Below are 9,180 nucleotides of genomic sequence, written 5' to 3'. Positions count from 1 at the left end.
TTTACTGTTTTTAGAAGATCTCTTTCTATAAGTCTATAATATACAACTCAGCTATTGTTGTAAGTAAAGTAAATAAGGTTTTTAAAATGTTTAAGAAGCTTCATTTAAAATTCAATTAAAATGCAGAGCCCCCCGGACCGGTGGCCAGGACCCGGGCAGTGTGAGTGCCACTGAAAATCAGCTCGCATGCCACCTTTGGCACGCGTGCCATAGGTTGCCTACCTCTGGTCTAGTTTTACTTGGTCCTGCCTCTGAGCAGAGGGTTGGACTTGATGACATCTCAAGGTTCCTTCCAGCCCTACAGTTCTCTGATTTCATGGTTTCTGGCTCTTAACAAATCACAGCCAATGGCCCTGGATATGGACATGGTATAAAAATGCCTTTTAAAAATCAAGGCTGAGATTTTCAAAAGTGACGGGTGGTTTTGGGTGCTCAACGTGAGACAGGGGGTTGATTTTCTGAGCGGGCTGTGTGCTTCTTCCCTTTATAATTAAGGACACTGACACGGAGTGTAGGTCCCCAGTTTGGGTGTTATAGGAGAGGAGCCAATTTTAAAAAAGTAGGAATGACACAGAAAGAGTTTTTCAAAGAAATGTGAAGATTTCTTTTCTAGTGCTGGTTGCCCACAGACAACGCTGTGTTAATGAAGGAGAAAGAGGGAATGAATCTACCCTGTCTCATTTCACTGCCAATGCAGAGTGATGGGCAGATAGGCAATGGGCAGTGAGGGTGGATGGCAAACTAGATTTATAAAATTATTTCAGGTTTAAGCAGCATAGCAGTTATTAGGAACTCCCCCCCGCCACACTGACCCCAAACCAACTACCCCAGGTCTCTTCCCTCACATCATTCCACTCCATCCACAAGACTCGCTTTCGCTGAGATGGGTTCAAGAAACCAGCTCCTTAGTAATGATTAGATAGGAGGGCAGGGGGGAATAGTTTATGCCCCCCTTGCCATAGTATTTGAGCATCTCATAATCTTTCATGTATTCATCCTTTCAAAACCCCTGTGGACAAGGAAGTGCTGTTATCCCCATTTTACAGATGGAGACCTGAGGCCCCTAAATACTTGTGAGGATCTGGGCGTGAGTGACTTGGCCAAGGTCACACAGGAAGTCCATGGCAGAGCAGGGAATCGACTCCAGGTCACTCCATTGTATCCCTTTCCTTTGCCCTTTGATTTTTGGTCTTTCGGATGATATAGTCTTTGGAGCAGGGACCGTGACTTCTTATAGATTTGAAACATGCCTATCCCACATTGGCTGCTATTGCAATATAAATACCGGCAACGAGAGAAGATAGTGGAGGTTGTTTGAAGTTAGCACAAGAGCCAGTGGCTGGAAGATGAAATCAGAAAAACTCAGAAGTGGAAATACGGATGCAAGTGTTTAACTGTAAGGGTTAGGGTAATTAACCACTGCTCCACATTCCCCAGGGGTGGGGCAGATGTTCCACCACCTGGAGTCTTTAAATCAACACTGTCTCTTTCTAAAGGATATGGTCTGGTTCAACCCCACGTTAGCAGGCTTGAAGGCGGAATTATTGGGTGAGGTTTGCTGGACAATGCCATGGAAGAGGACAGACAAGATGATCATAGTGGTCCCTTTCTGACCTTAAACTCCTCGACTGTATAAATGACAGTAATAACTATAAGCCTTTAAAAGACATGATTTTTCTTTACATTGTCCCTTTACATGAACAAGTTCAAACTTGAAAAAAAAAACAATAGCTATTCCAATGTGAAGTCTCTGATAAGGAATGGCAAGGTGCCACCTTGTGCCACGGGGAGATGTATAGACACAGTGGCCTCAGACTCTTCACTCCTTGCTGGCATCTATTTTAACACGTGTGCTTTCCTTTCTCTCTCTCTCTCATCCCCCTGATCTACGGTATGCATCACGTGCTACCAAAACCAGCAATCACGAACCTCTCTTGAAAGCTCCTTTCACTGTTAAACCCCTCCTCATTCGACCTAATGCCCCAGTGACACAGATGTACAGGATTTCGGAGAACAGAAAGTAAATAATTGCTTTGGTTTCTTCATCGCCCAGAGCATGTACAACGCTCTGTCCCTCAGGGGCCATACTTTTTGGTGTTCTGTTGATATAATGCTTGCTACGCTTTAGAGTTTCTAGCAAAACCCTTTCCAAAGACATCAGGCATAAAATACACACAACTGCTCCAGCTCCTGTTCTTTCTAATAGTCTATCTTTGTGCATGCGGATTTTAATGTGATTTTTCAGGATTCACAGTCCATGAGGGTGCCTGGGAATTCATATGGCTTGTTCTGGGGAGAGGACTGCCTCTGCCTTGGTAATGTTTAAAGCACAGATTAGATAGATACACAGTGATAATTCTGTCTAGGCTCCTGTGCATAACTGGTGTGTTGTCTCTAGGAGATGGTTTCATTACAGTTTAGTTTCCAGCAAAGGAATTCTGGGATCTCTCCAGTTTTCTGGAGGTAGGGGGTTGTTTATCCAATTCTGGTAGAGTGAGAACTGACTAGAACTTTGTGCAAAGCTCTCCAAATAGTTCTATCACAAGAGCAGCATTTGTCCTAAGTGTCTTTACTCTTGGTATAAGAACATAAGAATGGCCATTCTGGGTCCAACCAAAGGTCCATCTAGCCCAGTATCTTGTCTTCCTTCTCAGTTTGTCTGCATCCTCCCAGGGCTGCTTGTGAATTGTTCCCTTCCTGAAATCTTTAAAGCATAATACCTTAAATCTTCATTGGAGATGATTTCTGGTGTGGAAGAGGAGCCACTGTGGCTTAGTGCCAGGTCAGTGGCACAGAACCCGCTGACAGGCGTGGCAGTGACATCCCCTTGCTGAAGCGATGGACTTTACTAGCCTTTCTGAACTTGAAGAGTTTCAGGTTGTATTTGCATCCGATGAAGTGAGCTGTAGCTCACGAAAGCTGATGCTCAAATAAATTTGTTAGTCTCTAAGGTGCCACAAGTCCTCCTTTTCTTTTTGTCTTCCATCAGTGGCCAATGCCAGGTGCCCCAGAGGGAATAAACAGAACAGGTAATCATCAAGTGATCCATCCCCTGTCATCCATTCCCAGCTTCTGGCAAACAGAGGCTAGGGACACCATCCCTGCCCATCCTGGCTAATAGCCACTGACGGACCTATCCTCCATGAACTTATCTAGTTCTTTTTTGAACCCTGTTATGGTCTTGGCCTTCACAACATCCTCTGGCAAAGAGTTCCACAAGTTGGCTGTGCATTATGTGAAGAAATACTTCTTTTTATTTGTTTTAAGCCTGCTGCCTATTAATTTCATTTGGTGACCCCTAGTTCTTGTGTTATGAGAAGGGGTAAATAACACTTCCTTATTCACTTTCTCCACACCGGTCATGACTTGATAGACCTCTATCATATCCCCCCTTAGTCATATCCATCTCATCATATGAGTCATCCTTCAAGATGGGTCTTCACTGGACTGTTCAGCTCTGGGGTATTGGTTCTTCTCTATTTGGATATAATGCTGCCTTTGTGACCTTGTAGACCACAGTTAGGAAACCCAAGCAGAGCCAAGTGATGCTTACTTCTTGAGATCTGAGTGCAAAGACAGCATCCATGAAGACACAGGAACTGTTAACCTCAAAATCGGCCATATTGGTGGTTATTTTAAAACTGATTCAGAGCCAGAGGTGACAGTCATTTGTAGAAATACTTTTAAGGAGGTAAGCCCTCGCCTCTAGCTAGACAGTCCAGAATAGTGCTCAGTGATCCAGGGGACAGACAATTTACCTGGCTCAATTCAAACCTGCATGAGCTACAGGAACAAGGAACACATCCCCAGTACCTTTGTCTTGTAAGAGGCCATTGCAAGCAACCTCTTGGCCAAGCCACAGCTATTGGGATGAGCCTGAGGAAAGGCAGAAGGGGCATTAGGATGCTGCTTGGTGAAAACGGCTAGTTTAAAGGAGATGCCATTGAAAGAGGCTCTCAACACAGCCCAGAGGAAGCCAAAACCGATTGCTTCCAAAACTGAAGGAAGAAATGGATAAGATGGAGAGAGATGGTGTTAACAAAGTGTATTACTGAGTTGAAAGGATGGGGTGCCCCTCTGATGCCCGCTGTGACAAAAATTGGCATGGCCCTATCTGCCGACACACAGCGACGCAGTAAACCGTGAAGTCTATCCATCGTACCTAGGGGCGTGCATGATCCTCCTCACCATAGCATCTGAGCACTTCAGAATCCTCCGTTCACTGCCCCTGTGGGGTAGGGAAATATTATCCCCAATTTTACAGCAAGGAAACGGAGGCACCGGGTACATTAAATGATTGCCCATGATCACGCAGGGAGTCTGTGGCTGAGGTGGAAATTGAACCCCAGGCATTGGCTCTAGACTATTCTTCCATCCATTAGACTATCCCTCCTGAACAGTGTACACCTGAAAGATATATGCCTCCCTTGGTGGAAGATACAAATCTGCAAGTTAATTGGTGTAACAATATCCTCATCCCCAGAGGTCGCTTCCAGCGGTGGATGACAAAGCCCTGGCTGGGATGATTTAGTTGGGGATTGGTCCTGCTTTGAGCAGGGGGTTGGACTAGATGACCTCCTGAGGTCCCTTCCAACCCTGATATTCTATTCTATTCTATGTCAGATAGGTCTCAAATGAACATGAGAAAATCCTGAGCTAAATTCCAAAATAGACAAAGTGGCAACATTAATCAAAGAAATTATTTCTGATGAATTAGTCACTTCAAATGTTTCCTACCCTCTTTTTCTAACCACATAGATAAGGATGGAAGTTGTATATGGCCAGGAAAAAACACCACCAACACTGATAAAAAGACGTGGTTTTGCCTACACAGCATAGCCTGAATAAATGCCTTTTCCTTGTTATTATCCTTTCATTAGCAAGAATCTAATAATATATTTACATGCCCCATGCCAGAGGGCCTCTGGGCAACTTAATAAAATACAGCTCAAAGCATGCATGATCATTAATAGGGAATCAGGCCAAATACAACTGGGAGTCAGCGCAAAATGAAATCCAGTGCTCCATCCTCCGTGTACACAGCCTGACAATAAAGACCATAAGCCAGCTAAAATGCCTGCTCCCCATAATAAAGCATTAGGACCTGTGTATGTCGAACACAATGGATATGTTAGCTGTTGGCATCTGCACAATAAACAGATCCGCATATCCCAGGCTTGTGAAAACAATGGTAATCTGCCTCTTCTCAGAGCCCGCTGTCTCTGGGCTTTATCATGAGCCCCAAACAATTAAAGGACACAGAGAGCCTGAGCCAGAGATCACAGGAGTCAATGGAAAGATTCCCAGAGATTTTTGATGGGCTTTGGATCAGGCCCTGTGTCTTCCTCTCTGACTCGTGCATTGAAGCAAGTCAGGGAATAGGAGGATTTTGGAGGAAACGCTAAGAAATTAATGGCAGCGAAAGGTCCTGGCTCGGCATCCCTGGAGAACGAAAACCTCAGTCCCCATCCCCTGGTTATCGACAGGACATACACAACACAAGCCCAGAAAACACCTCTCGGTGAACAAAAGGAGTTCAGCCCCCAGGCCCAAATCAGGCCTTCACCTCTGCTGATGGCCCTTTTATAACCCTGTTAATATTTCTGTTCAACTGAAAACTGTCGTCAGTTTGTTTCATCAATTCACTTGCTGGTATCTGGAGCATTGCACGAGTAACATCCAGTGCACCGTCACTTCGATCCGTTTGCCCACTGGCTCTTCCTCTACTTGTTTGTCTGTCTGCCCTGACAGTGTGAGATCCCGGGAGCAGGGCCTTTGGAAAGCACCTCTCTCGTTGTGTGCACCGCCATAAATAAGATCTCAGCGTCCTGCATGATGGAACCTATCAGTGCATTGACTAGAGGTGTGCCCAAGCTGCACATCTCAGACCCAGATTTCAGGCTGGCTCCTGTTCATCTCTAGAGCGTCCACGTTATTTTTAAAAACATGGTGACTACATGCATGTCTCGCATGTTAGACGAGACTGCAAGGCCAGATCCTTTCTATCAAAGGTAATTATATGGTCCCCACCGCACCCCACAATGTATTTATCCTCACAGCTCCAACTATGAGGTAGGGGCAGTGCTATTAGCTCCATTTTAGAGATGGGAAACTGAGGCCTGGAGAGGCTATATTACTTGCTCAAGGCCACACAGGGGGTCTGTAACAAAGTGAATCCAGCTTAGCAGCTCCCGTCTATTGGTTAGACAGAACGAGGAGCAATGGTCTCAAGTTGCAGTGGGGGAGGTCTAGGTTGGATATTAGGAAACACTATTTCACTAGGAGGGTGGTGAAGCACTGGAATGGGTTACCTAGGCAGGTGTTGGAATCTCCATTGTTAGGATATAGATATTCAGGCCTGTCTGCAAATGCCTGGTCTTTAAGAATTTAGGTGTATTCTTATCACTTAGCTAGTTCTAGAGGTATAAAAGAAAGAATCAAAATCACTGTCTGCCGGTGTAAGGGCCTTCTCTTACTGTGACAGTCTGAGGCCCTGTGCTTAGGCTAAGGCCTTTGGCTAAGCAGCAGAGGCAGCCATAAGCTGGGAAGCGACCGGTCACAGCCTCACATTCCAAACTAGTCACATTGAAAGAAGGTGCTATTGGGCTGTTAGGAATACAATCCTGTCCTGATAATGCCTGTCACCTCCGGAGAAAGGGAAGTGCCTAGAAAATGTAAAAGGAAACTTAGTTTGATAGCATCCTGTCTGGCAAGAACTCACTTATCAATAGCTGGGATGTGAAATCCTCACTTCTGTATTGTTTTGTCATGATAGTTCCCACTTTGCTATTGTTTGTCTGCATAATCTCTGTCTGGTTCTGTGATTGTTCCTGTCTGCTGTATAATTAATTTTGCTGGGTGTAAACTAATTAAGGTAGTGGGATATAATTGGTTAAATAATCATGTTACAATATGTTAGGATTGGTTAGTTAAATTTCAGGAAAATGATTGGTTAAGGTATAGCTAAGCAGAACTCAAGTTTTACTATATAGTCTGCAGTCAATCAGGGAGTGTGTGTGTGTGGGGGAAATGGGAACAGGGAATGGGGGGCGGGGAAATTAGAATCATGTTTTGCTAAGGGGGGAATGGGAACAGGTGTAAGGCTCTGTGGTGTCAGAGCTGGGAAGGGGGACACTAAGGAAGGAAACTGGAATCATGCTTGCTGGAAGTTCATCCCAATAAACATCGAATTGTTTGCACCTTTGGACTTCGGGTATTGTTGCTCTCTGTTCATGCGAGAAGGACCAGGGAAGTAAGTGGGTGAAGGAATAAGGCCCCTAACATCCATCCTTAGAGGTTTTTAAGGCCTGGCTTGACAAAGCCCTGGCTGGGATGATTTAGTTGGTGTTGGTCCTGCTTTGAGCAGGGGGTTGGACTAGATGACCTCCTGAGGTCCCTTCCAACCCTGATATTCTATGATTCTATGAGGCATTATCTTTTATTGGATCATCTTCTGTTGGTGAGAGAGGCAAGTTTTCGAGCTTACACAGAGCTCTTCTTCAGTCTGGGCATCTTTAACTCAGAGTGCCACAGCTAAATACAAGGTGGACCTGATTGTTTAGCATAAGTAAGTAACACTTATTTCAAGGGACCCTTCAAGGTCAAGTGGCCTGTAAAACACACTTCCAGTTATAGGGAGGAAAAGAAGGGGGGGGGGGAAGTAATTCGGAGGGTTGTTGGTGGATTATAGATCATTGTCTTAAGCCATAAATCCCATGTCTCTATTCAGTCCATGATTTTTAGTGACAAACTAAGTTATGAATTTAAGCTCCCAGGCTCATCTTTTGAAAGCTTGGGGGAGGTTTAGGTTGGATATTAGGGAAAACTTTTTCACGAGGAGGGTGGTGAAACACTGGAATGGGTTGCCTAGGGAGGTGGTGGAATCTCCTTCGTTAGATATTTTTAAGGTCAGGCTTGACAAAGCCCTGGCTGGGATGTTTTAGTTGGGGATTGGTCCTGCTTTGAGGAGGGGGTTGGACTAGGTGACCTCCTGAGGTCCCTTCCAACCCTGATCTTTTATGATTCTAAGCTTTGCACAAGTTTCCTTGGAGTGCTGAGGACTGAGAGGTCAGATATGGAGTGATCACTTTGTGAAAAGTGCTTCACCCACAGGTGCTAACGGGCCACTTCACCTTGAAGGGTCCCTCGAAACGTGTTAACTGCTTTTGCTAAGTAATCTGCCCCACCTTGTATTTAGCTGTGACACTCTGAGGGCGGGTCTGCACTAAAAATACTGCATCGGCACAGCTGCACCGTTGCAGATGTGCTGCTGTTGTGCTTAAGTGAAGACGCTTCTACGCTGATGAGAGAGAGCTCGCCCGTTGGCATAGTTAATCCACCTCCCTGAGCGGTCTCCCATTGACATAGCTCTGTCTACATGGGGGGTTAAGGTCGGTATAACTACATCACTCATGGGTGTGGATTTTTCAGCCCCCCCTCCCCGCCCCCGAGTGAGATACTTATACCGACATAGGTCTGTAGCGTAGACTTGTCCTAAGTAAGTTTCCCAGACCTGAAGAAGAGCTATGTACAAGCTCGAAATCTTGTCTCTCTCACCAAAAGAAGTTGGTCCAATAAACTATATGACCTCACGCACCTTGTCTTTCTAATATCCTGGGACCGACACAGCTACAACATCACTGCATACCCCTCGTTTGGTTGACAGTGTCCTTGTTCCAGTGGAACGTAACTATCATGGGAGGTTGCAGTCACGGCAGGAGTTACCTCTCAAATAGCTCAGTCCCAGGGAGGGATTTGAATGTCAGGACAGAGCCTTTGACATGGACTCTGTGTCGACAGGGGATGTGGTGAAGAACATCAAGGTGAGGTGCTCATGGTGACCTCTGCTTGTAAGATGACCTGCTGCTGCATTTTGGAGTAGTTGGAGCATTTTCAGGTTGTGCAGCTTCATTTCTAGGGCTAAAGGGAGCTGGCAGGGAGCATTATGCTGGGAAGATAGACATGTCTTAATTATTTATTTATCTACTAGTCTTCTGTGGGCAGCCAGAATGCATGGGGAATACTACTTAAGCCCAGCCAAAACGATCACCATGTTGATTTCATGCAGCCATTCTTACAGTCGCCAAGAAGAAACTATCCCCACCATCTAGCCAGACATTAGGAACAATTCATAAATGCACATGGGTATTTTCCTCTGGGCAACAAGACTATAACTCCAGG

The sequence above is a fragment of the Chelonia mydas genome, chromosome 11 (assembly GCF_015237465.2).
Source record: "Chelonia mydas isolate rCheMyd1 chromosome 11, rCheMyd1.pri.v2, whole genome shotgun sequence".
In the NCBI taxonomy this organism is placed as follows: Eukaryota; Metazoa; Chordata; order Testudines; family Cheloniidae; genus Chelonia; species Chelonia mydas.
Note: the sequence above shows the minus strand (reverse complement) of the source record.